This window comes from Bos indicus x Bos taurus, chromosome 24 (assembly GCF_003369695.1).
Source record: "Bos indicus x Bos taurus breed Angus x Brahman F1 hybrid chromosome 24, Bos_hybrid_MaternalHap_v2.0, whole genome shotgun sequence".
NCBI classification, from domain to species: Eukaryota; Metazoa; Chordata; class Mammalia; order Artiodactyla; family Bovidae; genus Bos; species Bos indicus x Bos taurus.
In genome coordinates this window covers 28,238,746-28,264,736 of record NC_040099.1, presented here as the reverse complement: position 1 = coordinate 28,264,736, position 25,991 = coordinate 28,238,746, and the positions used below count along the sequence as shown (strand labels likewise).

The following is a 25,991-nucleotide window of genomic DNA, read 5'->3' as shown; positions in this document are numbered from 1 at the left end:
TTAGAAGTTCATCCTCAGAGAAAAACACCAAAGGGATTCAAGTTGAATACATACAAAGTGTGAGATCACAAAGAAAATCACTAAGAGTTACCTGGTTATAGTATTAGCCGGTTCTTTCTCCCAGGAGTGTGTTTGTCATCAGAGTCAAATCAAATAATAATCAATTAAATTTTTCTAACTCATTGCACTCTGGGTGTCACTTCCTGGAAGAAATTTGTGATCAAAAACTTTTAAGGTTGTTTCCAATACTACCTACCTCCTGATAGTCATGTCTTTGTGGAATTTCCTCCCCTTGGATGTGGGATGGATTTATTAACTTAGTAGTCACATATATTAACTTATTAACTTAGTAGTGAGAGTTGGGCCATAAAGAAGGTTGAGCACCAAAAAACTGATGCTTTCAAACGATGGTGCTGGAGAAGACTCTTGAGAAGCCCTTGGATTACCAGAAGATGGAAGCAGTCAATTCTAAAGCAAATCAACCCGGAGTATTCATTGGAAAGACTGATGCTGAAGCTCCCGTACCTTGGCCACTTGATGAGAAGAGCGGACTCATAAAAAGACCCTGATGCTGGGAAAGATTGAAGGCAAGAGCAGAAGGGCAGAAGAGGATGAGATGGTTAGATAACATCACCGACTCAGTGGGCACAAGTTTGAGCAAATTCTGTGAGATAGTGGAGGACAGAGGATTCTGGTGATCTACAGTCCATGAGGTCACAAAGGGTCGGATATGACTTAGCAACTGAACAGCAACAACAGTAAATAAAACATGGCAGAATGTGTCGTGGATGCCACTTCTGAGATATGGTTATAAAACTGCTATGGCCACTGTCTGGGCATGCTGTCTAAATCCCTCTCTCAGGTCACTTAACCTGGGGGTATCTATTTGCTGTGCTGTGAGGCAGTCCTGTGGTGAGGGGCTGAGACCCATCAATAACCACAGAGTGAAATGGAAAGCAAATACCTCCATCTCTAAATGAGCCTTCATCTGAACCCACAGCTCTGACTGACAGCTCAACTGTAACCTCATGAGAAACCTGGAGCTAGAGGCAGTCAGCTAAGCTACCTCCTGAGCTCTGACCCACAGATGCGGTACAATAATACACATTTATTTACTTAAAGCAGTACTCAGAATGGCTGTGATCCAAAAGTCTACAAGCAATAAATGCTGGAGAGGGTGTGGAGAAAAAGGAACCCTCTTACACTGTTGGTGGGAATGCAAACTAGTTCAGCCACTATGGAGAACAGTGTGGAGATTCCTTAAAAAACTGGAAATAGAACTGCCTTATGATCCAGCAATCCGACTGCTGGGCATACACACTGAGGAAACCAGAAGGGAAAGAGACATGTGTACCCCAATGTTCATCACAGCACTGTTTATAATAGCCAGGACATGGAAGCAACCTAGATGTCCATCAGCAGATGAATGGATAAGAAAGCAGTGGTACATATACACAATGGAGTATTACTGAGCCATTAAAAAGAATACATTTGAATCAGTTCAGTGAGGTGGATGAAACTGGAGCCTATTATACAGAGTGAAGTAAGCCAGAAAGAAAAACACCAATACAGTATACTAATGCATATATATGGAATTTAGAAAGATGGTAACAATAACCCTGTATAGGAGACAGCAAAAGAGACACTGATGTATAGAACAGTCTTTTGGACTCTGTGGGAGAGGGAGAGGGTGAGATGATTTGGGAGAATGGCATTGAAATATGTATAATATCATATATGAAATGAGTCACCAGTCCAGATTCGATGCACGATACTGGATGCTTGGGGCTGGTGCACTGGGACGACCCAGAGGGATGGTATGGGGAGGGAGGAGGGAGGAGGGTTCAGGATGGGGAACACATGTATACCTGTGGCAGATTCATTTCGATAAATGGCAGAACCAATACAATATTGTAAAGTTTAAAAATAAAATAAAATTAAAAAAAATAAAAATAAAAAAATAAAATAAAACAGTACTTAAAACAATAAATACTGCTTTAAGCTTCTAAGTTTGGGAGTAATTTGTTTTATAATGATAGATATTTAGTAAACAATTTCTAGACTAAAACTGGTAGGATATAATCATCCAATAGTTTTCATGACTTGGCTGCGGCTGCTAAGTCACTTCAGTCGCACAGTCCGACTCTGTGCAATCCCATAGACGGCAACCCACCAGGCTCCCTCGTCCCTGGGATTCTCCAGACAAGAACACTGGAGTGGGTTGCCATTAAGTTACTTGTAAATGTGGCAATTTTTTGCCTGAATGGATCCCCATGGCCTTTATTGCCGTCACAGAGAGACAACCCATTCCCAAGTAGAGAGAATGGAGGAAGATGTCAACTAATTTATGTTAGTATTTAAACAAACACACTTTTACATACTTCCGATCATAACCTTTACTAGACCATAATATGTATGTATATATCATGCCACAAAGAGGAGGGAGAAAGCATATAAAATTATTTTGGGCCCCCAATCTCTATAAGTTCAACCTGGGGATAAGATATATACAGGTAATTCATTAAGTTAAACTACAGTGCAATGATTAAGTGCCAGAGTGGTATACTATGACTGAGTTGTGACTCCAGTTAATTTGAAAGATCAGTAGCATACTTTATTTTGATAAGCTCAATTCTTTCATGCCCCCTTCCCTGCTCAGCAGAAGGCAAATTATTTTTAGGCCAAACTAACAAGTTCAATCCAAACCAATAACTTTTATTCTAGCCTGGGTAATCAAAGAGCAGATTCTCCCAGGAAATAATCAAATTCAAGTAGTCTCTTTCAGTCATTGTTCCAATTTCAAGTTTTCTTTCTGAGTTTCCTCCCCAGTTCTCCATGCTTCCTTTTGTTCTTTCTTTCTGTTTTTTTTTTTTGTATGTCACAAGGAAAACAGGAAGGATGGGTCATCTGCTGCTGTGGTTGAGAGACTGTGAAGGTGTATGGTTTATTCATTGCCATTTCTCTGTGGCTTCGGGCATCTGATGTCTTCACGTATCCCTGTATTGTCTCTGGTGTTGATGGCAAATGATGCGGAATATCTTATGGAACATTTCAGGGTTCTTAAACTTTCAGCTGGGCAGCTGCTGTAGCTCTCCAGGGTGGGGAAGTCTCTGTGAAATGCCACATTCTCTTTATTCCCTGGTCTCTTTTGTGTGAGTAGCAAACTGGTTCAGCTGTCAGCTATGATGCACTGTCTTCAGGGAGCTTATTAGAAATCTTGGAGTCAATACCATTTCCAACTAGGATTCCCATAGGATGGACAGTTTTTAAGAATAGTGGGGGGAGGGCTATTCTCTCTCTCTCCCTCTCATTCTGTCTCTTTCTCTCCTGTTTAGACTGCTTACTCTGGGGAATCAGGTGCAGTGATAGGTCCTGTGGGCATGTCCATGTGTCTAGGCACTGAGAGCTCAAGTCCACAGTCAGTGAAGGGTGTAGGATCTGCAGGGATTTCCCTCAATCCAAGAGTTCACAATGAACAGAGGACACACGAGCAAGCTTGGAAATGGACCAAACCCAGTAGTGATCACAGATTTTAGTAGAGACAACTTGACTGCCACCTCATGAGAGGCTTTGATCCAGAGGTACACACCTAGGCCATGCCTGGGTATTAGAACTATAGAAACTATGATAATGTATGTGTTAAAAGTGCTAAGTTTCAGAGTAGTTTCTCAAAGTGCATAGATAACTAATACATCATGCCACCTGGGGAGTGTTGTATATTACTTCTCCTGAGCCCTGGTATCACTATAAGTCATGCATGTATCAAGATAGAGATTATAAACTGGGACCATGCCCTTTTCTCAGAAACCATCCCCAAACTGCAAGGGAGATTCTCTCAGTGTCACAAATTTTTACTGGGTAATATATTAAGCATTCTTCTACCCATACCCTGAACAAATGAGGAAGAAAAGATAAATTACCCAAGTCTAAGGCTCTCCAGAGGCTGTTCTCTAAAGCTCTGCCATCCATTCCCTGCTAACACCTCTTCATATCTTCTAGAGGTAGAGGCTTCAAAAACAGCTTTGCTTCAATAATAGATAGATTATATATATAAAAACTTACGGTTACCAAATGGGAAAGAGGGAAGTGAGGGATAAATTAGAAGTTTGACATTAGCAGATACATACTACCACGTAGAAGATAGATAAACAGGGCTTTCCCTGGTGGCTCAGTGGTAGGAATCTGCCTGCCAATGCAGGAGACCTGGGTTTGATCCCCAGTCTAGGAAGATCCCACATGCTGGGAACAACTAGGCCCTTGGACCACAACTATCGAACCCTTGTTCTAGAGCCCAGGAACTGCAACTGCCGAGCCATGTGTCACAGCTACTGAAGTCTGCGCCCCTGGAGCCTGGACTCTACAATAAGCGAAGCCCACACACTGCAACTAAAGAGTAACCCCTGCTTGCCACAACTAGAAAAAAACGCATGCAACAATGAAGAACCAGCAGAGCCAAAAGTAAATAAGTTTTTTTTTTAACAAAATAAACAAGAAGAACCTACTCTTTAGTATAGAGAACTACATTCAACCTATAGTAGAAAGGAATCTCAAAAAGAATAATATATATATGAATCACTTAGCTGTAGACCTGAAACATCATAAATTAGATATACTTCAATAAAAAATTAAATTAAAAAATAACAAAACAGTTCTAACTTACTTTAAACTTGTAGACTGGGAAAGCCCTGAACCAGAAATAAGACTTTCTTAATATTTAGCTGTTTGAGATAATGTGTCATGATCATCAGACATGAATGAACTCCCTAGTCATTCATATGCACTCCATAGTTGTCATGGACAGACAGCTGGTAAACCAGGAAAGCAGGGGATAAAATCACCTAATGTTAACTCACATTATAATGTAGCAGAATTCTCTGAGGAAGAGATCAATGGAAGCTGGTCTTGTGGATGAGGTGGGATTTGTTCTGAACCTTAAAGGATTGGAGGATTTGCATAAATAGATAGGTGGTTTATGATCATTTCAGAAAGTGCAGGGGGAAAAAAAAAAAACTTGTGCAAAAGGCACAAAGTTCAAATTGTGTTTGGGGGCACAATCAGAGGAGGGTTGTCTGTTAGGCAGCTGAAAGAGAAAGGTTTCTGTTGCAGTGGATTACTTAAGAGTCTGACCATTATTTTGAGTAGAGGAGTAAGACAATGAAATAAATGTCTTAATGAATTGATGAAATGGCAATTGATAACCAAAGAATAGATATTTATTTAGGATCTTCTATGAACCAGGCATAAAACTGAAAGTACAGTGGCAAACATTGTAGATATAGCTGCTACTTCCATACATCTCACTCGCCATGGTGGAAAACCTTAATTATTAAAGTGAAACATAGCTTCAGTGTGCAAAATGCTAGGAAGTTTAAATTCAGTATTACACATAAGGTTATAATGGGAGAATCTCATGGAATTAGGCTTTCCTAAGGATTTTTTTCAAAGGTAGCTTTTTGTTTTGAGCTAATTACAGATTCATATGCACTTGTAAGAAATAATACAGAGATTCCATGTATCCTTTGCCCAATTTTCTTCAGCGGTAACATCTGAAGTAACTGTATTACATAGCCAGGATATGGACTTGGCACAGTGAAGATACAGAGCATTTCCATCACAAGGATTCGTCAGTTTGCCTTCTTTAACCATGTCTACTTCCTTCTTGCCCCACTCCCCATAATCCCATCAACTATAGCGCATCAAGCTCCTCTGTCCATGGAAATCTCTAAGCAAGAATACTGGAGTGGGTTGCCATTCCCTACTTCAGGGAATCTTCCTGGTCCAGGAACAGAACCTGCGTCTCCCTCCTTGCAGGTAGATTCTTTACTGTTTGAGTCATGGGGGGCTAAGGACTATTAATCTCTCGCAACTACTAATCTGGTCTCAGTTTAAAATGTTGGCATTTCAAAAATACTATATAAATGGAATCATACAGTGTATAGTTTTGGTGATTGGCTTTTCATGTTCTGCCTGATTTTCTGGAGATTCATGCAGGTTTTTGCATGTATCAATATTTTATTCCTTTTTTATGGCCAAATAATTTTCCTTGGTATGGAAATATTACAGTGAATGTTTTGAGACTGCCTTATCACTTTACAGAGTGATACAACCAATATTATTTAAAATTCCTTTCAATAACATATGAGTGATTCAGTTTATCTACATCTTCTCCAACATTTGACATTATCACTCATTTTTATTTTAGCCCTTCTGATAGATAGGAAGAGATAACTCATTGTGGTTATAATTTGCATTTTCCAAGTGGCTGATGATGTTGAAACATTTTAATGTACCTATTTGCAATCTGTATTTGGAATATCTGCTTGTGTCTTTTGTCCATTTCAAATTGTTTATTTTAATGTGTGTCTTGAGAGTCTTCTGTATGCTCAATACTTGTGGTTTGCATTATTTTCCCTCCCAGTCTATATATTGGCTTTTCAATTCTTAAAAGGTCTTTCACAGAGCAAAACATTTAAAATTTTTGATTAGGTCTAACTAATTTTTCCTTTTATGGATCATGATTTTAGTATCAAGTCTAATTGCCTAGCCATAGGTACTGATTTTTCACTCTTATTTTAAAGGTTAATAGTTTCACATTTTCCATTTAAGTGCATGATCCATATTGAGTTGATTTTTATATCATGTAAGAGACTATATCAAGGTTTATTTTTTCCTGTCTGTAAATGTCTAATTACTCCAGTGCCATTTGTTCAACGGTTCTCTTTGTTTCTGTTTTAATTTTCCTGCCTCCTGTGGTTTCCATGAACATATTTTAGAATACTATTTTGATTTATCTAAGCATTTTTGACTGTTTATCTTTGTATAGCTTTCTTAGTGCTTGCTGTAGGCATTACATTTTATGCACATAACTTATAGTCCAGTGGTGCTATGATTTTACCATTTCAAATAAAATCTACAAACCTCATCTCCCTCTGTCTCCTGACCACCCTAATTTGTATTATTTATAATAATATTTAATGTAATTAATGTATCTACTTTGTTATTAATATATTTATGTTCATGTATGTGTTTATATTTGATAAATATTTATTAAATATAAACTTTTCCTCTATATACTTCTAGTATCATAACAAAAAGCATTTAAAATTTTTTTGCCACTCTTAAAACACAATTTATTTATGTTGATGTATGGCATAAGCCACATATTATTTGTAATTAAGGTAATTATCCTCCAACTAAAATAAATTAGTTAAAAAATAATTTAGAAGACTCAGGCGAGAATAATCTTTTGTACTATTCCATATTTTTGCTTACTATGTTATGTTTTTTTCCCTTTGATGTTTTAAAATCCCTTCACTTATTTCTTTTCTGTTTAGAGAGTTTTCTCTATCCATTCTTTTAGGGTAAAGTGCTGCTGGTTAAAGGTTCTTTTAATTTACCTTCATCTAAGAATATTTTGATTTTTTTCCCCTCACTCCTGGAGGATATGCTCACTAGGTGTAGTACCCTTGGCTGCCAATTCTTTTTCAGATCTGAAAAATGTTGGGCCACTTCCTTCTGGCTTATATGTTTCCTGATGAAAAGTCCTCTATCATCAATAATGTTCTTTCTATAGGTAACATGTCATTTCTTTTTCACTGCTTCCAAGACCTTCCTTTTCTTAAGTAAGTTTGACTATGATGTTTCATAGTACAGAATTCCTTGGATTTTATCCCATTTGGAGTTTGCTCAGCTTCTTGATGGAGAAGGCAATGAATGGCACCCCACTCCAGTACTCTTGCCTGGAAAATCCCATGGATGGAGGAGCCTGGTAGGCTGCAGTCCATGGGGTCGCTAAGAGTCGGACACGACTGAGCGACCTCACTTTCACTTTTCACTTTCATGCATTGGAAAAGGAAATGGCAACCCACTCCAGTGTTCTTGCCTGGAGAATCCCAGGGACGGGGGAGCCTGGTGGGCTGCCATCAATGGGGTCACACAGAGTCAGGCACGACTGAAGCAACTTAGAAGCAGCAGCAGCAGCTTCTTGAATCTTTAGGCTTATGCCTATTGTCAAATTTGGAGATTTTTCAGCCTTTTTTTCTTGAGAGTAGAGAGATCTCTACTCTATCTCCTCTTCTTGAAAAAGTTTTCAATGAATTTTAAAGGATAAATTGGAAGTGACTGATATATTTTAAGCAAAGAATTTGTATCGTTAAACTTTTAATGAGAAGCCATTCCACAACTTAGTGGTTTCTAACAACAATTGTTTAATTAGCTCACAGCTCTGTGGGTTGACAATTTGGGCTGGTCTCAGTCAGGTAGCTTTTTTCCTGGTCTTAGTTAGTGTGCCGTCTATGGGGTCACAACTGAAGCGACTTAGCAGCAGCAGCAGCTGGTGTTAACCATACATCTTCACTTAGCTGCTGTGTGGGGTAGAGGCTGGTGGCTGAAGAAGGTTTTCACTGGTATGGCTGGTCTCTACTTCAAATATCCCTTCACCTTCCAGCAGACTGTGTGTGTGATAGTCACTCAGTCATGTCCGACTCTCTGCCACCCAATGGACTGTAGCCCATCAGGCTCCTCTGTCCAGGGAATTCTCCAGGCCAGAATACTGGAGTGGGTAGCCATTCCCTTCTCCAGGGTATCTCCCTGACCCAGAGATCAAACTCTGGACCCTGCAAAGCAGGTGGATTCCTTACTGTCAAAGTCACCAGGGAAAACCTAAGCCCGGAAGACTAAACTGAGCTTTCTCGCATGATGCTGGAAGTCCTGCAAGACCTATGAGAAGCAGGCTCCAATGTGTAAGACCTTCCATTGGCCAGAGTAAACAATATAACCAACTCAAATTCAAAGGATAGAAAAGTAGATTCTAACTTTCAGTGGCAGGGGAAAATTTTTGCAATCCAGCTTGGGGCTATTTTAATCAACTTCACCTTTTAAAAAGAGTATTTAATACTGTGAGAGGTGTAATTTGAAGGAAGCAAGAGTTGAGGCTGAGATATCACTTTAAATAGGAATAGAGAGAAAACTGAAGCTTTAAACATGCTTAAGGAGTAGTATTGACAAGTGATCGATTATATGTAAGTTGAGGGAAAGGATCTGTCATGCATTGCTATTAGGTTTATGTCTTGAGCAATTTGGGGAATAGTAATCACATTTATTGAATTGGGAACCCTAGAAGAGGCAAGATAAAGATAAGGGTAATGAGTTCCGTTTGGGATAAATTTTATTTGAGGTACTAAAAGACATCCAAGTGGAAATATTGACTATTTAGTTCATTAGAGGGCCAGGGTCTAAGAAAAGAGGTCTGGATGGAAAAAAAAAAAAAAAAAACTATCTGTAAGTTAGCAACTTACTGACCATACATAGTTTTGGCTATGGAAATGAGTGAGTTAAATGTTAATATTCCTGAGTTGTACTGTTCTGAAAATAAGAAAAATGGAACAAGGGCAGGATTCCATTGAGCTCAACACTCTTTAGCAGTAGCCAGAAAGATATTTTATTTGTATTATTCTTATTAAGCACACATATCTTTAGTATTTGTTGAAAAGGTTTGCCTATACCTCACATAAGTGCAAGATCCAATCTTAATTATCACTCATGGTGGAAGCTACAGACTTCCATGAGTACAGAAAAGGGTCAGGTGATTATATGCATGTAACAAGGAGTCAGGACTGTATGGTCATAGCAGCTCCAGATAGTGTCTACTCTGTCTGATCAGGGTTGCTGTCAAGAGCTCACTCAGGAAAAATAATAATAGACAAAACTCAAAAATACTTGAGATAATATTGGACTTCGTTTCAAGTGGTGAGAATTGAACAGGATTTCTGAAGTCCAGAGATCATGACCAGCCAAAATTTCTGGCCATATGTTGCTTCCATCACATATATTTCTTAGTGTGTTTATGCATCCTTCAGCTCTAGGGGCAATTAGAATAAAGTAAAGAGAGATTTTGAGAAAAGCAAATGAAGATATTTTTATCTTTGGATAGAATCTATACATTTCTTTCTGTATATGTGAAATTTAATAGAATTTGGCATCATTGAGTGACAGCTTTGTAAATCCAATTTAAAATGTTATTGAGTAATTGATTTGGAATGCTGATGTAAGTTGAAATCTTGCTGTTTATGTACAGTATGTTATGAACATTTATATAAATTCTATCATATTTATAAATTAGTTTCTGGGATTTATAAAAATCTCTAGTACTTGAGATTTTTTTCTCAGAAAATTGAAATGTTTAAAATGAATCTAAATTATATCTTATTTATAAATGCTATTTAAAATATTTAAAGTAGTATTCAAAGGCCCTTTAAAGATTATTGTTTTCTTAGATTTAAAAGTTGAATAAAATTTGCTAACTGAACCTAAGTACCTGACAAGGGATTTTGGAAGGAAAGTTATGTCCAACCTAGATAGCATATTCAAAAGCAGAGACATTACTTTGCCAACAAAGGTCCGTATAGTCAAGGCTATGGTTTTTCCTGTGGTCATGTATGGATGTGAGAGTTGGACTGTGAAGAAAGCTGAGCGCCGAAGAATTGATGCTTTTGAACTGTGGTGTTGGAGAAGACTCTTGAGAGTCCCTTGGACTGCAAGGAGATCCAACCAGTCCATTCTGAAGGAGATCAGCCCTGGGATTTCTTTGGAAGGAATGATGCTAAAGCTGAAACTGCAATACTTTGGCCACCTCATGCGAAGAGTTGACTCATTGGAAAAGACTCTGATGCTGGAAGGGATTGGGGGCAGGAGAAGGGGACGACAGAGGATGAGATGGCTGGATGGCATCACTGACTCGATGGATGTGAGTCTGAGTGAACTCCAGGAGTTGATGATGGACAGGGAGGCCTGGCGTGCTGCGATTCACGGGGTGGCAAAGAGTCGGACACGACTGAGCGACTGAACTGAACTGAACTGAACTTCAGAAAGTTAGATTTAAAATAAAGTCATAAAACTCTATACAAAGTCTTTTTTATATACAGAATCTACCCTGAACTCAAAACAAGAAGTAAGGAAGTTAGAGGACTGTTGCATGAAATGATGAAATCAGTTACACAGAGGCACAGGACGAGGGGCCTCTGGAGGGGGAGTAAAAAGGGCAGAGGATGAGATGGTTAGATATCATCACCACCTCAATGGACATGAATTTGAGCAAACTCAGAGATAGTGAAGGACAGGGGAGCCTGGTGTGCTGCAGTTCATGGGGTCACAAAGAGTCGGACATGACTTAGCGACTGAACAGAACAACAAAGTATAATACTAGAAGTAGAACGAGATGCCAGGAGTCATGCAGCAGAATTAACCTTGGGTTATACAGTGTCTGACTAAGGTTAATGTTTAACACATGGAGAAGGCAATGGTACTGCACTCCAGTACTCTTGCCTGGAAAATCCCATGGATGGAGGAGCCTGGTAGGCTGCAGTCCATGGGGTCACTAAGAGTCAGATACCACTGAACGACTTCACTTTCACTTTTCACTTTTCACTTTCATGCATTGGAGAAGGTAATGGCAAGCCACTCCAGTGTTCTTGCCTGGAGAATCCCAGGGATGGGGGAGCCTGGTGGGCTGCCCTCTATGGGGTCGCACAGAGTTGGACACAACTGAAGTGACTTAGCAGCAGCAATGTTTAATACAAGGTTCAAGAATATCTGAAATTGAAAGCTAGCAAACAGTAAGGCAAGGAGTTGATCCTCTCTACCTTCCCACTAAACTATCTGGAGACCCATTTGCAACAAACTTCCCTTCAGTTCTTTTATTCCCTTCATCTCCAAAGTAATGGATAAAAAGGGTTGTAAGAATGAGCTTGTCTACATTGGCTGGGGTGTTATGGGGAAATGGGTGCTCTGAACAAACTATGAGCACATGAGAGCTAATTTTCAACCTCTGCATGTGAATTGCATGCATATTCAGTTGCGACTGACTCTGTGATCCCCTGCACTGTAGACCACCAGGTTCCTCTGTCCATGGGATTTTCCAGGTAAGAATATTGGAGTGGATTGCTATTCCCTTCTCCAGGCATCTTCCTGACCCAGCGATGGAACCCAGGGAGCTCCCGCATTGGCAGGCAGACTCTTATCACTGAGCCACCTGGGAAGCCCCATGTGAAGTAGCCTCATGGTTTTATTTCTTCCTTTCCCCAGAATTGGAAAGATACACTAGGTGTCCTCCTTGCTTCATACTCTCTCATATTCATACCACAACCTCTAAGAATGTTTAGAATTCTACATGCTTTTGAGGCTCATGGTATAAAACTATATAACCTTTCCTTTTTCTTTGTTTTAGCCACTGATGTTTAACTCTTTCTGCATTAATTTGAAAAAACAAAACAAAAAACAAATAGCACTTAACTGACAATCTTTCATTTCTCACTGGTCTCTTCTGCTATTTGGAGTGACTTCTGTTTTACCCATATCCTGATCCTCAATTTCTTGACATTTTCATCTATACTCAGTATTTGCCCCATTCCAGTTCAGCCCTTTACTCCCATAACACCATCCTGAAGCTTATGCCTTAGATCTTTGCTTCTTTTTTTTTTTTTTTTCTCCTTTTTTGGTTCTTATAACTTTATTGGACAATCAGCAGTTAGTTCTAATTTACATTAACTGTAGATTTTGAAAAATGGTGATGAGTAGGTAACCAATGAATAGAGCTTGTTTGGTAATTCTTCATCTTCATCTTCAGACAACCTTGCATGGATATGCTATGGGACATTCCTTATTCCTTTAGCCCAGACAGCTTTGTGGAGCCTGGGGTCAATGCTTAGATCTGGGGTTCCAATCTCTTTCATGGCAAATTTCCAGATTTCTTTGAGTGCCTGAGGAGCACACTTCTTGAAGCCCACTCAATGATGCACTTGTGAATGTTGATAGTGTATTCTCTGGTCAACACTTCATTGATGGCAGACTGACCATTCTTGTCACCACTTCTAGCTGTGGGAGCCATCCTGCCAGGTCGGGGCTGGAAAGGAAGAGTGCAAGGGATTATGGGAGGGTCTTCTCTACTCCTGATATCATATAGACAGAATCACAGAGATGATCACAACCTTCTAGCCTTCCATACTTCCAAATACAATCAAATTTATTTCCCTTCATTCCTAGCATCACTATCCATTGCTCTTTCATCCCATCCTCATCCCTTTTCTGGATTATCGCTTCCAGCTCTTACCTGATCTTTTTGTAATTCATTCCTGTCTGTTCCCTGTTTTCAGTCTTCCCTCTTTAGAAAATACAAATTAGATCATTGCCCTTAGGATATTGTCCAAACTGTTAATGTACGTCCTTTGTTGGAGCCCATTTATTTTTTCCCAGTTTAGCTCTCATTCCAACTTCAACTCACTTCAACAATATCATTCCATATACATCTCTCCATTTCAATAAGATTGAAATTCACTGAGTTCTCCCCAAATTCCATACAATCTTACCTCCAAGTCTTCACATATATTATTTTCTGCCTGAAATATCACTCTCACATCTACCTGTAGGTTTCACTCCCACTGTACTCTTTGTCTAGTTCTTTACTATACATTTGTAGGTCCTACCTTAAATTTTACTTTCTTTATAAAGTTTTCCCTAAATTTCCCCTGGACCAGGCAGCCCACCCTGGATTTTGTGCACCAGTTTCCATGTTGCTAAAGCTTTCTCTGCTTCCCAGTTGGATAACTTGTTATACTTTCTGATCACTGTTATTCTTTGTAAGTTCTTTGATCAATACATATTTTGATACGTTGAGTTAGACTTTTCTACACACCTCTTTTCTTCTTTTTGCCACTGTCTTTTTATTCTTAACTATTAAAAAAAACTTTTTATTTTATTTTATATTTTATATTATTTTATTTTATATTTTATATTTTTAGCTGATTAACAATGTGGTGATATTTTCAGGTGAATAGTGAAGGGATTCAGCCATACATAATACAGGTATCCATTCTCCCCCAAACTCCACTCCCATCCAGTTTGCCATAAGACACTGAGAAGAATCCCCTGTGCTATATGTGCGTGCATGCATACTAAGTCACATCAGTTGTGTCTGACTCTGTGTGACCCTATGGACTGTAGCCCACCAGCCTTCTCTGTCCATGGGATTCTCCAGGCAAGAATACTGGAGCGGGTTGTCATTCCCTTCTCCAGGAGATCTACCTGATCCAGTGATCAAACCCGCATCTCCTGAGGCTCCTGCAATGCAGGCAGATTCTTTACTGCTGAGCCACTAGGAAGCCCCCTGTGCTGTACAGTAGGTTCTAATTGGCTATCCATTTTAAATGTAGCAGTGTGTACATGTCCATCTCAAACTCTGTAACTACTCCTTTCCCTTACTTCCCCCTGACTCACTAAGGTTCACTAAGCACCTCTTTTCTTTACTGTTTATATGAAATGGTCTGAAGAATAAGACTATAATATATTTCAGAAATATTTCCCCATTTAGGCTGATATTATCTCTTTTCTTGTTTCTTTTCTTGGCCACACTGTGAGGCTTGCAGGATCTTAGTTCCCCTACCAGGGACTGAATCAGGGCCCTTGGCAGTGAAAGCACAGAGTCCTAACCACTGGATCACTAGGGAATTCCCTAATGTTTCTTTTCTTGATGAAAAATATATACACTGTAAGAAGATGTGCTTTAAGGAAATGGGAACCCAAGACTCACTGACAATTATGGGATCTTAATATTTGTTTCTTAAGTCTCCCTTGGTAGTACTTCCATTAATGTACTAAGCTAAGCTGGACCTATATTAATGAAAACAACATTTATTAATTGAATACTGGAGTGAGTTGCAATTTCCTTCTTCAGGGTATCTTCCTGACCCAGGTATGAAACTGTGTCTCTTGTATCTCCTGCACTGGCAGGCTGATTCCTTACCAACTGTGCCACCTGGTAAGCCTGAACACATATACTAATCACCATGGCACTTTGCATGCATTTACTCGTTTGCTTCTTCATACCTTTCTAAACCTTTCTTAAGCCTTTCTAGTGTAGGCATTACTTCTATTATCACAGTCTAAGAAATAAGGGAACCAAAGCAGGTAGAGCTTCAGTGACTCGTCTAAGGTTTATTACATCTCCACGTGGGAAGATGCAAGTGCACATCTGGTAGTTAGGTACCAACATTTGAACAAAAGAAATGCTTTAGTGAAAGCACACTCGGTATAAGGAAGAAACAGTGTGATGTTAAGAAATCAACATTTGAAATAGAAGCAAGGCCCTTATTTACTGTTTCTCTGACTACTTTCTGTTTTTGAATCTATTTATTTATGAATAACTACCTGTCCTGTTGGACACAACTAGATATTTTCATTTTATATTGATATTCACAATAAAAACATAGTATGCTTGATCTAGGCCATGAAAACTGAAGGTGTTGCTTGCCACGCTCATTATCTGCTAAAAGGTAACCAAGTGTCTTGTGGAAAATACACTTAATGAGGAAATATCATATGGCCTACCACGGCAACAAAATCAAGACGCTTACCAAGAGCAAGTTCAAGAATTACGGCTTGTATAGTCCCAAAGCCTTAATTAAGTGCCCTTTCCTTTAAATTCCCTGAAGTGTAGTCTATTTCAGTAATAGCTACAAATATCTTTGGCACAAGAATGCCTTCTTTGCACATATGCAAAGAGAATGAGCATGACAAAGAATAGTAAAATTGATTTCTCTAAATTCTGCGCTATAAGGCTAATTTCTCTATATTTTATAATAACCTATGTGGGGAAAGAATCTGAAAAATAGTTGATATATGTATATATATCACTGATTCACTTTACCATATATCTGAAACTAACACAAACTGGTAAATCAATTGTGTGCTTAGTCGCTCAGCCATGTCCGACTTCTTTGTGACCCCATGGACTGTGTCCTGCCAGGCTCCTCTGTGCATGGGGAATCCTGGCGTGGATTGCCATGCCCTCCTCCAGGGAAATCAAGTATACTCCAATATAAAATAAAAATTGAAAATTAATAAACTAAGTTCACATAGCCAGGAATGAAACTCATGTGAGGGAGGGTTCCACGGTCCATACTGAGATTTGAAGGATAAGGTGGCAGGCTGGGAAGAAGAAATAAGAAATGGCAACAGAGGTGATGCATTTCCCATTATAGACAAGGATAGTTCTCTGCATGACCCTTCTTTCCTTCCTCCTTCCTTTCCTCCCTCATTTTCTTCTTTCCTTCCTTCCTTCACTTTATAGTAGGGATTCAGGTATATGAATTCAGGGAAGAAACATGTATTTTACTTAAAGAAAGATACAAATCTGTTAGAAGTGCTGGACCGCACCACTTTAGACAGCAAATTTGAAAATCATCTACTCAGCCCAATCTGTTTATTTAAAAATAAGCACACAAAGAAATAAACTATGTGAAAGATTATTATCCATTTTATGTTAATGCTTTGGGTAATCATGAAGCCGCATTGTGTAAGAAATGTAGAATAAAACACAAATCCAAGTTTTACTAACTTCTCTTTGTATGAATGCTGGTAATTTCCTTATTTTCTGGAATTTACATTTCTCCTCCACAAATTGAGGACACTGATACCTCTCCTATTTCACAAAGATTGAGGATCAGATTTGAGAAGGCACTTTGTAAATGCTAAAGGATTATGAACATGTTTGTAATTATAATGATGTGTTGTCTATTGTTTTCCCAGCTAAGCCTTAGTAGTACTTGCAATTACTAAATCAGTATTCATGTAGATTATATCATTCAGAAGGCTCCAGAGATATCTTAATGAGATTATATAAAAGCAAATATTTTATCCAGTATTGAAATGCATCACTTTTGAAAGTTAATGGATCAATTGCCTAATAGGAACAATAACTGTAATGGTTTACAACAGAAAGTGGAAATATCTCTTTCAACTGACATTCTACAGGGAGTTAGGTGGGAGGGAATCAATTATTCAGAGTGGGTAACAGTGTTCAGAATTGTAAAATGTGCCCTGGAATCTTAAATAAGTTCAAGTAGACAGATGTTCAAAGTTGCACTCATCAAGACTAAGAGAAATGCTTTTCCTACTCGTATTTTAAACTTTAAACTTAAAAAAAAATTTTTTTGAATTCTTCATCTTAAAGTTTTTTATTTCCTCCAGAATAAATTGCCTAAAATTGTCACTTAGCATCTCTGAAATTAAGTCATTTATAGTTATTTTCTTTTCTAATCCATTACTGAAACACTTTTATAGAAAACAGATCTATATGATTTAAAATATTTATTTATATTTTTCCATTCTCCCTCAGAGACTTTTTCCAGGAGTACAATTCTTATGAAAAGAATTCCTGAAAAAAGATACTTTTTTTCAATTCTGCAGTCAAACTTTACAGGAAACCCTGATTACCATATATATTTCTTTGAGAGTCACCAATGCATATTAGCATATTAAAAGTTTTGTATCTTTTTTGTTGTTAGGGAAATGTACTTAATTGTTTAAGTCAGTGTTCCTTTTTCAATTTCTTTGGCCATTGGTGAAGCAAAGAGGCTGCCTCAGTGGCTCAGTGGTAAAGAATCCGCCTGCCAAACAGGAGATGTGGATTTGATTCTTGGGTTGGGAAGATCCCCTGGAGAAGGAAATGGCAACCCATTCCAGTATTCTTCCCTGGAGAATCCCATGGACAGAGGAGCCTAGTGGGCTAAAGTCCATGGGATCCCAAAGAATAGGACACAACTTAACAACTAAACAGCAACAACAAAAAGCAAAAGATCCTCTGTAGTGAGGTTGCCTAAGCTGAATCCCAGGCCCATCATTTCCCCATCTGAATCAAAAACTCCTCATCTATAAAATGTGAATAATAAGATATATAGATCACAGATTTTTATAAGGATTACCTGAAGTGACATCTGTAAACTGCTTAGAACTTTGCCTGACATGATTATGCAAGAGTTTATTAAAAATAGTATAAACTTTTCTTTCATGCCCTATTGTTTTTTTTTTTTCAGATCCCTGCTACTTGAGAGATTATATAACTATGGGGATGGAGCAAGTGGTATGGAATCTAATTTTAATAGCCCCCAAACTTGTAGGCTCCTTGAGGCTCCCTGGTGGCTCAGTGATAAACAATCTGCCTGCCAATGCAGGAGACACAAGAGATGCAGCTTTGATCCCTGATCTGGGAGGATCCCCTGAAGAAGGAAATCGCAAGCCATTAACGTATGCTTGCCGGGGAAATTCCATGGACAAAGGAGCCTGGCATGCTACAGTCCCTGGGATTGCAAAGAGCTAAACAGCAACAACAAATTCTTGGAGGCTTCTTGGGGCTCAGAGACGTTGAATAATTTATTCAAGACATTGTGGTGGAGATTCAAATCCAGACAATTTTTAGTCCTTTTATTAAACCACTGCAGTAACTGTCTCTCTGAGGGATAAACAGCAGATTCTTGTTTTATGTAAAGCTTCTCCTAGAAATGTTTGTTCTAAGTAAACCTTTATTTTCTAACGCACATAAAGGGGGAAATAGAAAAAGGAGAATTTTTCTGTCCTTTGAAAACTGGTTCAATTCCTCAACAAATTTGATTGTCTTTGTCACTTAAGTAAAAGATGAGGATCAAAATATAAAGATGTAAAGGAATGAAAAGGTTTCAACCAATATCTATCCAAATCCTAACCAAAACTAAAAAAAAAAAAGACTTAGGAATATGACAAATTGACATGGGATGGTGTGAGAAAGAGGAGAAAGTGCCTAAAACTAATTTTATGATGTTTTAGTTAGCAAGAAAGGAAAAACAAGTGTAAATGAATGTCCGGGTTTCTTTTCATGCCCTTTTTTGCAGTTTAAAAATGATCAGAGAAATGTATTTACCATTTCAAGTCACTTGGCTCCTTCTGGTTAAATTTCTGTGATACCCCCAACTTTCAACCTTGTTGCTTATGATTCTTTTTGATCAATGCATTAAGAAAATCTGGTGACATTATTAAAAAGAAAAATGCCCGGAGTTCTCCTTATTAAAATGACATGGTTAGTCAATCTTGTAAGCATTCCTACTTGGTTTCCTTGGATAATGTATATTAAATATTTGTTTTTTACTTAGAATTGGGCTGAAGTGATAAACAGCCATGTACTATATTTTATCAATCCTGTTCCAACATTCTTTATAAACTTGCAGAGGATTTGTATTTAAGACTTGGAGGAAAAATAATTAGCATATAAAATAATTAGAGTAAAATAGTTTGAAAAATCCAATCAAATACCAACATGTGTGGTGGATCACTAAGAAGGAGAGAGATGTGGGCTGATTGCATTGATAAAGGGTATCTCTCATTTTGTAAATGAAGGGTGAGGAGAACTAGGGCTTGAATTAAGTATCATGATGCGATGGGTACATTTGAATTTGGGCAAATTATGGAGGTCATCTAAGGATGGTCCCAGGGGTGTGTAACGTGATGGGCTGCCTCCCTGTCAGTACTTTGTCCCCTAGAATGTTGAGGTGGGGGCCTCCCGTCAGATGATGTGTAGTGGGCTGGCTTCCTTTAAAGAGTAGAGGGAAAAAAAAAAAAAAAAAAAACCCAGTCAGCTGCTACGTTGCTGTTCTTGTAAGATGTCCCTCTTATTCCATAATCTGCCTCTCCTATGCATGTTCTGTACTCCACCAGTATTTCCCAAATTGAGTTATCAAAAGCATGTGTATTAGACACATTAATGCATATTATGCAAAAATAATTAGCCTAGATGTTAAATTTTACCCTGTGTCAAGTTTCTTGATCTTAGGAACATGCTTTTTCATTGAAAAAAAAAGCTGTAGGATTAAGTGGTCTAAGAAAACTTTAAGAAATGCCTAAGAAAATGATTTCAAGGATCTAACAATAGGGAAATTTTACAAATCAAGAGTTTTTGAGTTTTATTATTCAACAGGCGCAAATAAAAGCACTTCAAGTCAGTGTTCTGCATATATCATCTGTGTGACACTGAATTACTTCATACTCATAAAGGATGAATGTATTTGTCAAATTTAATCTAAAAATTTGGCATTCTAGATATGTGCTTATTTCTCTAAACTTTGCATATACCAAATAGATAATTCTTAAGATACAGGAGAGAAAAAAATTAGAAAAATTGACTATCATTTATGTGGTACTTTGATGATCAATTGTATTAGTGGTTAATCCAGTTAGTGTAAGTATGCTTTATTATGCAAAGAGAAGTTTGGTTCTATGTGGTTTTTCTGCCTTTGGGGGAAAAAAAAAGTCTATTCAATTTCTACAGAGAATTATTCCAAAAAATGGAGATAGTATTGCATAGTATAAACACTAGATCTGGGGAAAGAAGAAATGAAACATTATTCTAGTTTTCCTTCTAATTTGGGATGTGATTGTGGGCAAAATTTCAATGTAGTAGCAATGTAGTACAGAAGCTTGAAGCATAAACTCTGGAACTCGATGACCTAAGTTGGAAGCACAGTTCTACCAGTGATGAGCTCTACCATTCTGACAAGTTTTATCACCTCTCCCTGTCCAGTCTCTTGATCTGTTGAAGGGATATTATAAGTACTCACCTCATAGAACAATTATCTGTTTAAATTATTAATTAGTCTGGACTTCAGTATCTTCAACTGATAGAATTGGACTAGATGATCCTCAATACACTTTGTTGCTAACATCCTAGAGTTTTGTGAACTAGATCATCCACAAAGAAATAGATGCGTATCTGCCTTCATGCCCATGAAGAAGCTATACAAAACACTAAGAAATATGCTAAACCTATATTCAAGGAGATGGGATAGGATCAGTTCAGTTCACTTCTGTCCCTCAGTCGTGTCCAACACTTTGTGACCCCATGAATCGCAGCACACCAGGCCTCTCTGTCCATCACCAACTCCCGGAGTTCACTCAAACTCATGTCCATCGAGTCGGTGATGCCATCCAGCCATCTCATCCTCTGTCGTCCCCTTCTCCTCCTGCCCCCAATCCCTCCCAGCATGAGAGTCTTTTCCAATGAGTCAACTCTTCCCATGAGGTGGCCAAAGTATTGCAGTTTCAGCTTTAGCATCAGTCCTTCCAAAGAACACCCAGGACTGATCTCCTTCAGAATGGACTGGTTGGATCTCCTTGTAGTCCAAGGGACTCCCAAGAATCTTCAACACCACAGTTCAAAAGCATCAATTTTTTGGTACTCAGCTTTCTTCACAGTCCAACTCTCACATCCATACATGGCCACTGGAGAAACCATAGCCTTGATTAGATGGACCTTTGTTGGCAAAGTAATGTCTCTGCTTTTGAAAATGCTATCTAGGTTGGTCATAACTTTCCTTCCAAGGAGTAAGCATCTTTTAATTTCATGGCTGCAATCACCATCTGCAGGGATTTTGGAGCCCCCCAAAATAAAGTCTGACACTGTTTCCACTGTTTCCCCATCTATTTGCCATGAGTTTTCTGAATGTTGAGCTTTAACCCAACTTTTTCACTATCCTCTTTCACTTTCAACAAGAGGCTCTTTAGTTCCTCTTCACTTTCTGCCTTAAGGGTGGTGTCATCTGCATATCTGAGGTTATTGATATTTTTCCTGGCAATCTTGATTCCAGCTTTTGCTTCTTCCAGCCCAGCATTTCTCATGATGTGCTCTGAATAGAAGTTAAATAAGCAGGGTAACAATATACAGCCTTGATGTACTCCTTTTCCTATTTGGAACCAGTCGGTTGTTCCATGTCCAGTTCTAACTATTGCTTCCTGACCTGCATATAGGTTTCTCAAGAGGCAGGTCAGGTGGTCTGGTATTAGTATCTCTTTCAGAATTTTCCACAGTTTATAGTGATCCACACAGTCAAAGGCTTTGGCATAGTCAATAAAGTAGAAATAGATGTTTTTCTGGAACTCTCTTGCTTTCTTCGATGACCCAGCGGATGTTGGCCATTTGATCTTTGGTTCCTCTGCCTTTTCTAAAACCAACTTAAACATCTGGAAGTTCACCGTTCACATATTGCTGAAGCCTGGCTTAGAGAATTTTGAACATTACTTTACTAGCGCGTGAGATGAGTGCAGTTGTGCGGTAGTTTGAGCATTCTTTGGGACTGGAATGAAAACTGACCTTTTCCAGTCCTGTGGCCACTGCTGAGTTTTCCAAATTTGCTGGCATATTGAGTGCAGCACTTTCACATCATCATTACATTTCAGGATTTGAAATAGCTCAACTGGAATTCCATCACCTCCACTAGCTTTGTTATTAGTGATGCTTTCTAAGGCTCACTTGACTTCACATTCCAGGATGTCTGGCTCTAGGTCAGTGATCACACCATCGTGATTATCTAGGTCATGATGATCTTTTTTATACAGTTCTTCTGTGTATTCTTGCCACCTCTTCTTAATCTTTTCTGCTTCTGTTAGGTCCATTTCTGTCAGTTATCGAGCCCATCTTTGCATGAAATGTTCCCTTGGTATCTCTAATTTTCTTGAGGAGATCTTGAGTCTTTCCCATTCTGTTGTTTTCTTCTATTTCTTTGCATTGATCACTGAGGAAGTCTTTCTTATCTCTCCTTGTCATTCTTTGGAACTCTGCATTCAGATGGTTATATCTTTCCTTTTCTCCTTTGCTTTTCGCTTCTCTTCTTTTCACAGCTGTTTGTAAGGCCTCCCCAGACTGCCATTTTGCTTTTTTGCATTTCTTTTCCATGGGATGGTCTTGATCCCTGTCTCCTGTACAATGTCACGAACCTCATTCCATAGTTCATCAGGCACTCTATCTATCAGATCTAGTCCCTTAAATCTATATTTCACTTCCACTGTATAATCCTATTCCATCTTCTTCTTTTTTTTCTCCCCTTCCTTTTTTTGGGGATGGGCAGAACTATTTCTCTTTTAACAGTCATGCCACCTTACTCACATAGGAAATTATGTGAGTAATGCATAATGCATTACTCACAATGCAAAATTATTTGACTATTGAGAAAATAAAGTCCTCTTTTTGCAGTGTAGAACCTGCTTGCCTTGATCTAGTTAAATGACAATAATGAATAATCTATTCATCAGTATTCAATGCAAATAAATCTATTTGCAAGGATTTCCATCAGAAGGAGGAAAAAAATCTTTTGGGAACTTACAGCTTGATGGAGGATTCTAGGCAGTCTGAGCTCTCCACATAGGTTTAGCAGTGGATCCTGTACTGTGCCTGGAAAGATGAGTGGGATTCAAAGGTGGAAGGGCACTATGGGATTAAGACTGGAATGACATCATGAAGAAAGCTAAGAAGGAATGTGCAAGATTTTTTCCAGGTATCATAGATTGGCCAGGCTAATTTCTTAAACCTCAACATTATTGATAGCTGAGACTGGATGATCCTTGTAGTGGGGCTTCCTAGCTGGCACTAGAGCTAAAGAACCCACCTGCTAAATCAGGAGACATAAGAGATGCTGTTTCGAGTGGGGAAGATCTCCTGGAGGAGGGCAGGGCAGCCCACTCCAGGATTCTTGCCTGGAGAATCCCATGGACAGAGAAGCCTGACAGGCTACAGGCCTGACAACGCAGGGGACACAGGTTCAATCCCTTGTCTGGGAAGATTCCACATGCCTCAGGGCAAGTAAGCCTGTGTGCCACAACTGCAGAAGCCCACGTGCTGAGAGCCTGTGCTCTGCAGCAAAAGAAACCCCTGCAGTGAGAAGCCCAAGCACCGCAACTAACAAGTGGCCCCTGCTCACCGCAACTAGAAAAAGTCCTTCCATAGCAACAGAGACCCAGCACAGCCAAACATAAATAAATAAGTAAAATTAAAAAAAAAAAGGTAAGGTGAAATTGACCACTTGCTACCATTAGGAAAAAAAATTAGTTTTAAGATGATTCAAAGTAAAGTCACAACTCACCAATGCTTCAAAATAACTGGAGGAAATTATTGAATTCATCTTTGGACACAAGGAGAAAGACTAAATATGATCTGCACCTTTGATGCCCTTCCCTTCATTTTTTCCTCTGCAATCTTAAGTATCTGTCTTGCCCCTGAACTTGGAGAGCTTGGAAATAGGCAACTCATCAATACATCCATGGCTTGAGGCCAGTAGGTCTCAGTGACTGGTATTCTCAGTTAAGAAAAGTGAAAGGGCAAGAGGGCATAAACATTAATTTTGGGGGAAGGCGAAAAGTCAATATATTTTGCTGAGGTCTTCGGCCAGTGTCAAGCTATCAAAAAATGCTTTTAGTTTAACTTTTGGTCTGTCAAACTGAGAATAAAACATGATCATGGTCATAAAGACTTTGCTGGTATATTTAATAAATAAGAAACATGGGGAAAGGTTATTAGATGGTAAAAGCATGTTTGATTTTCTTTTTTAAAATGAGATGAAAGGGAAAGAAGACTGATGCTGTACATGGGAATGATGTGACAGAAGAATAGTAATTTCCAGTTTTATGGGGATCTGTTGCAGTGCTGTTAATTTCCATTTTTAGAAAACCTTAATGCAGAATCTAAGGAGAAATCTATATTACCACATAGAAAATGTGACTCTGAATTGTATGCAAAAACAAGAGAAATCCTATCTCTCAGATAAAACTTTGTATTTACACGCGTGCGCACATTCACATGCCAATTAGGTGACTGAGAGATTACTACAATCCTGGCAGGGACTGCCACGTGAATGGTTTTGAGTCATGTTCATTGCTCCTATTCAGGTCACTATCTATAATTCAGGCTTATTCAAAAACACTCCACTTTGTCAGTTTCCAGTGCGCTATTTTTAGTGATAAAGAGTTGCTGTTAGGGAGAAAGATATATGGTTCTCCCTCTTTTGTTAAAAGAGACCTCTTCTGCAGCAGAAATACTTATGTATCTTTCACTTGTTCTCTAGCATTTACTTACACTTTGACATGGAAAGCTTGAGGTCTTTTGTGGCAAATTATTCATCCTTTGCATTTTGGTTGTTAAGATGACTAGATGCTCTTCTGTTATTATTATTTTAAATGAAAGGATGTCTTAAAATTCCTTGCTATTTTAGGCAGATCATTCAAATCTTTTGAAAGACATTAGTATATCATTTCCCAGGAAGCTAAGTTTATTGAATTTTTCAAATACTCTGCTTAGCTTGGCTCTCATCACACCATCAGTTGTGAGGTATATAAATAACCTCACTTTAACATGTGAGAAATAATAAAAAAGACTCCTTCTGGATGTTAAGATGCAAAATTAAACTCCAGGTGCTTTTCAGAGTTATTTGGGACATTTTGCAGTTGTCAATATGGAAATCCTGTCACTCAGGGCAGGGATCTATTGCCAAGGGGAAACAAAAGCTTCACCATTTGACAAGTTGGCAGTTGTTACAGTTTGTAGAAAAGAAAAAAAGAAAAAACACCTTAGAGACAGGTATTGGAAGATGGTCATTCACAAGGGATTGGTTAACTGGCTTGGAAATAAATTAATTACTCTTCTTTCTGTTTCAGAGACATTTGTTTGTGCATAAAGAGTGTGGTCTTTTAGGTACATTGATCCTAGAACTTTGGCCTAAGTATGTCCCTTAAATATGTAAATTTATTACATTCAAGCATTTTCCTAGTTCATAACTAAGATTCTGATTAGCCAGTTCCACCGTGTGTGGGATTTTCCGTATTCTAGCAAGCAATTCTCTGACACCAGCTGGTACCCTACAATTCAACTCAATCCTGACACTATTACCTGGAGAGAGTGTCAGGTCCCACAGATTAAGGACTCAGGGCTATAAGACTGCCTCCACTTCAGATGCCAATCGCAAATCCAAGCTGTTATCTGTACTTCTGATTGACCGGCTATCAATCAGATGTTCCCATGACCCCATCCTTGGGTTTAGTGGTTCAGTTGTGTCCGACTCTGTGACCCCATGGACTATAGCCCAGCAGGCTCCTCTGTCCATGGTATTTTCCAGGCAAGAATACTGGAGCTGGCTGCCTTTTCCTACTCCAGAGAATCTTCCCCACCCAGGGACTGAGACGACATCTGTTTTGTCTCCTACACTGGTGGTCGAATTCGTTACCACTGTGTCACCTGGGAAGTCCTGACCCCCTCCTTAGGTCTGATTAATTTGCTAGAGTGTCTTGCAAAACTTAAGAAATGAGTTTACTCACCAGATTATCAGTTTATTACACAGGATATTAAAGGACACAAATCAATAGCCAAATGAGAT

General features: G+C 38.7%; 1 pseudogene; it reads right to left on the bottom strand.

Annotated features, from left to right (window-relative positions):
- Positions 1–12,534: 12,534 nt before the first annotated feature.
- On the bottom strand, positions 12,535–12,883 carry LOC113882810 (annotated as a pseudogene).
- Between the last annotated feature and the right edge of the window lie 13,108 nt (positions 12,884–25,991).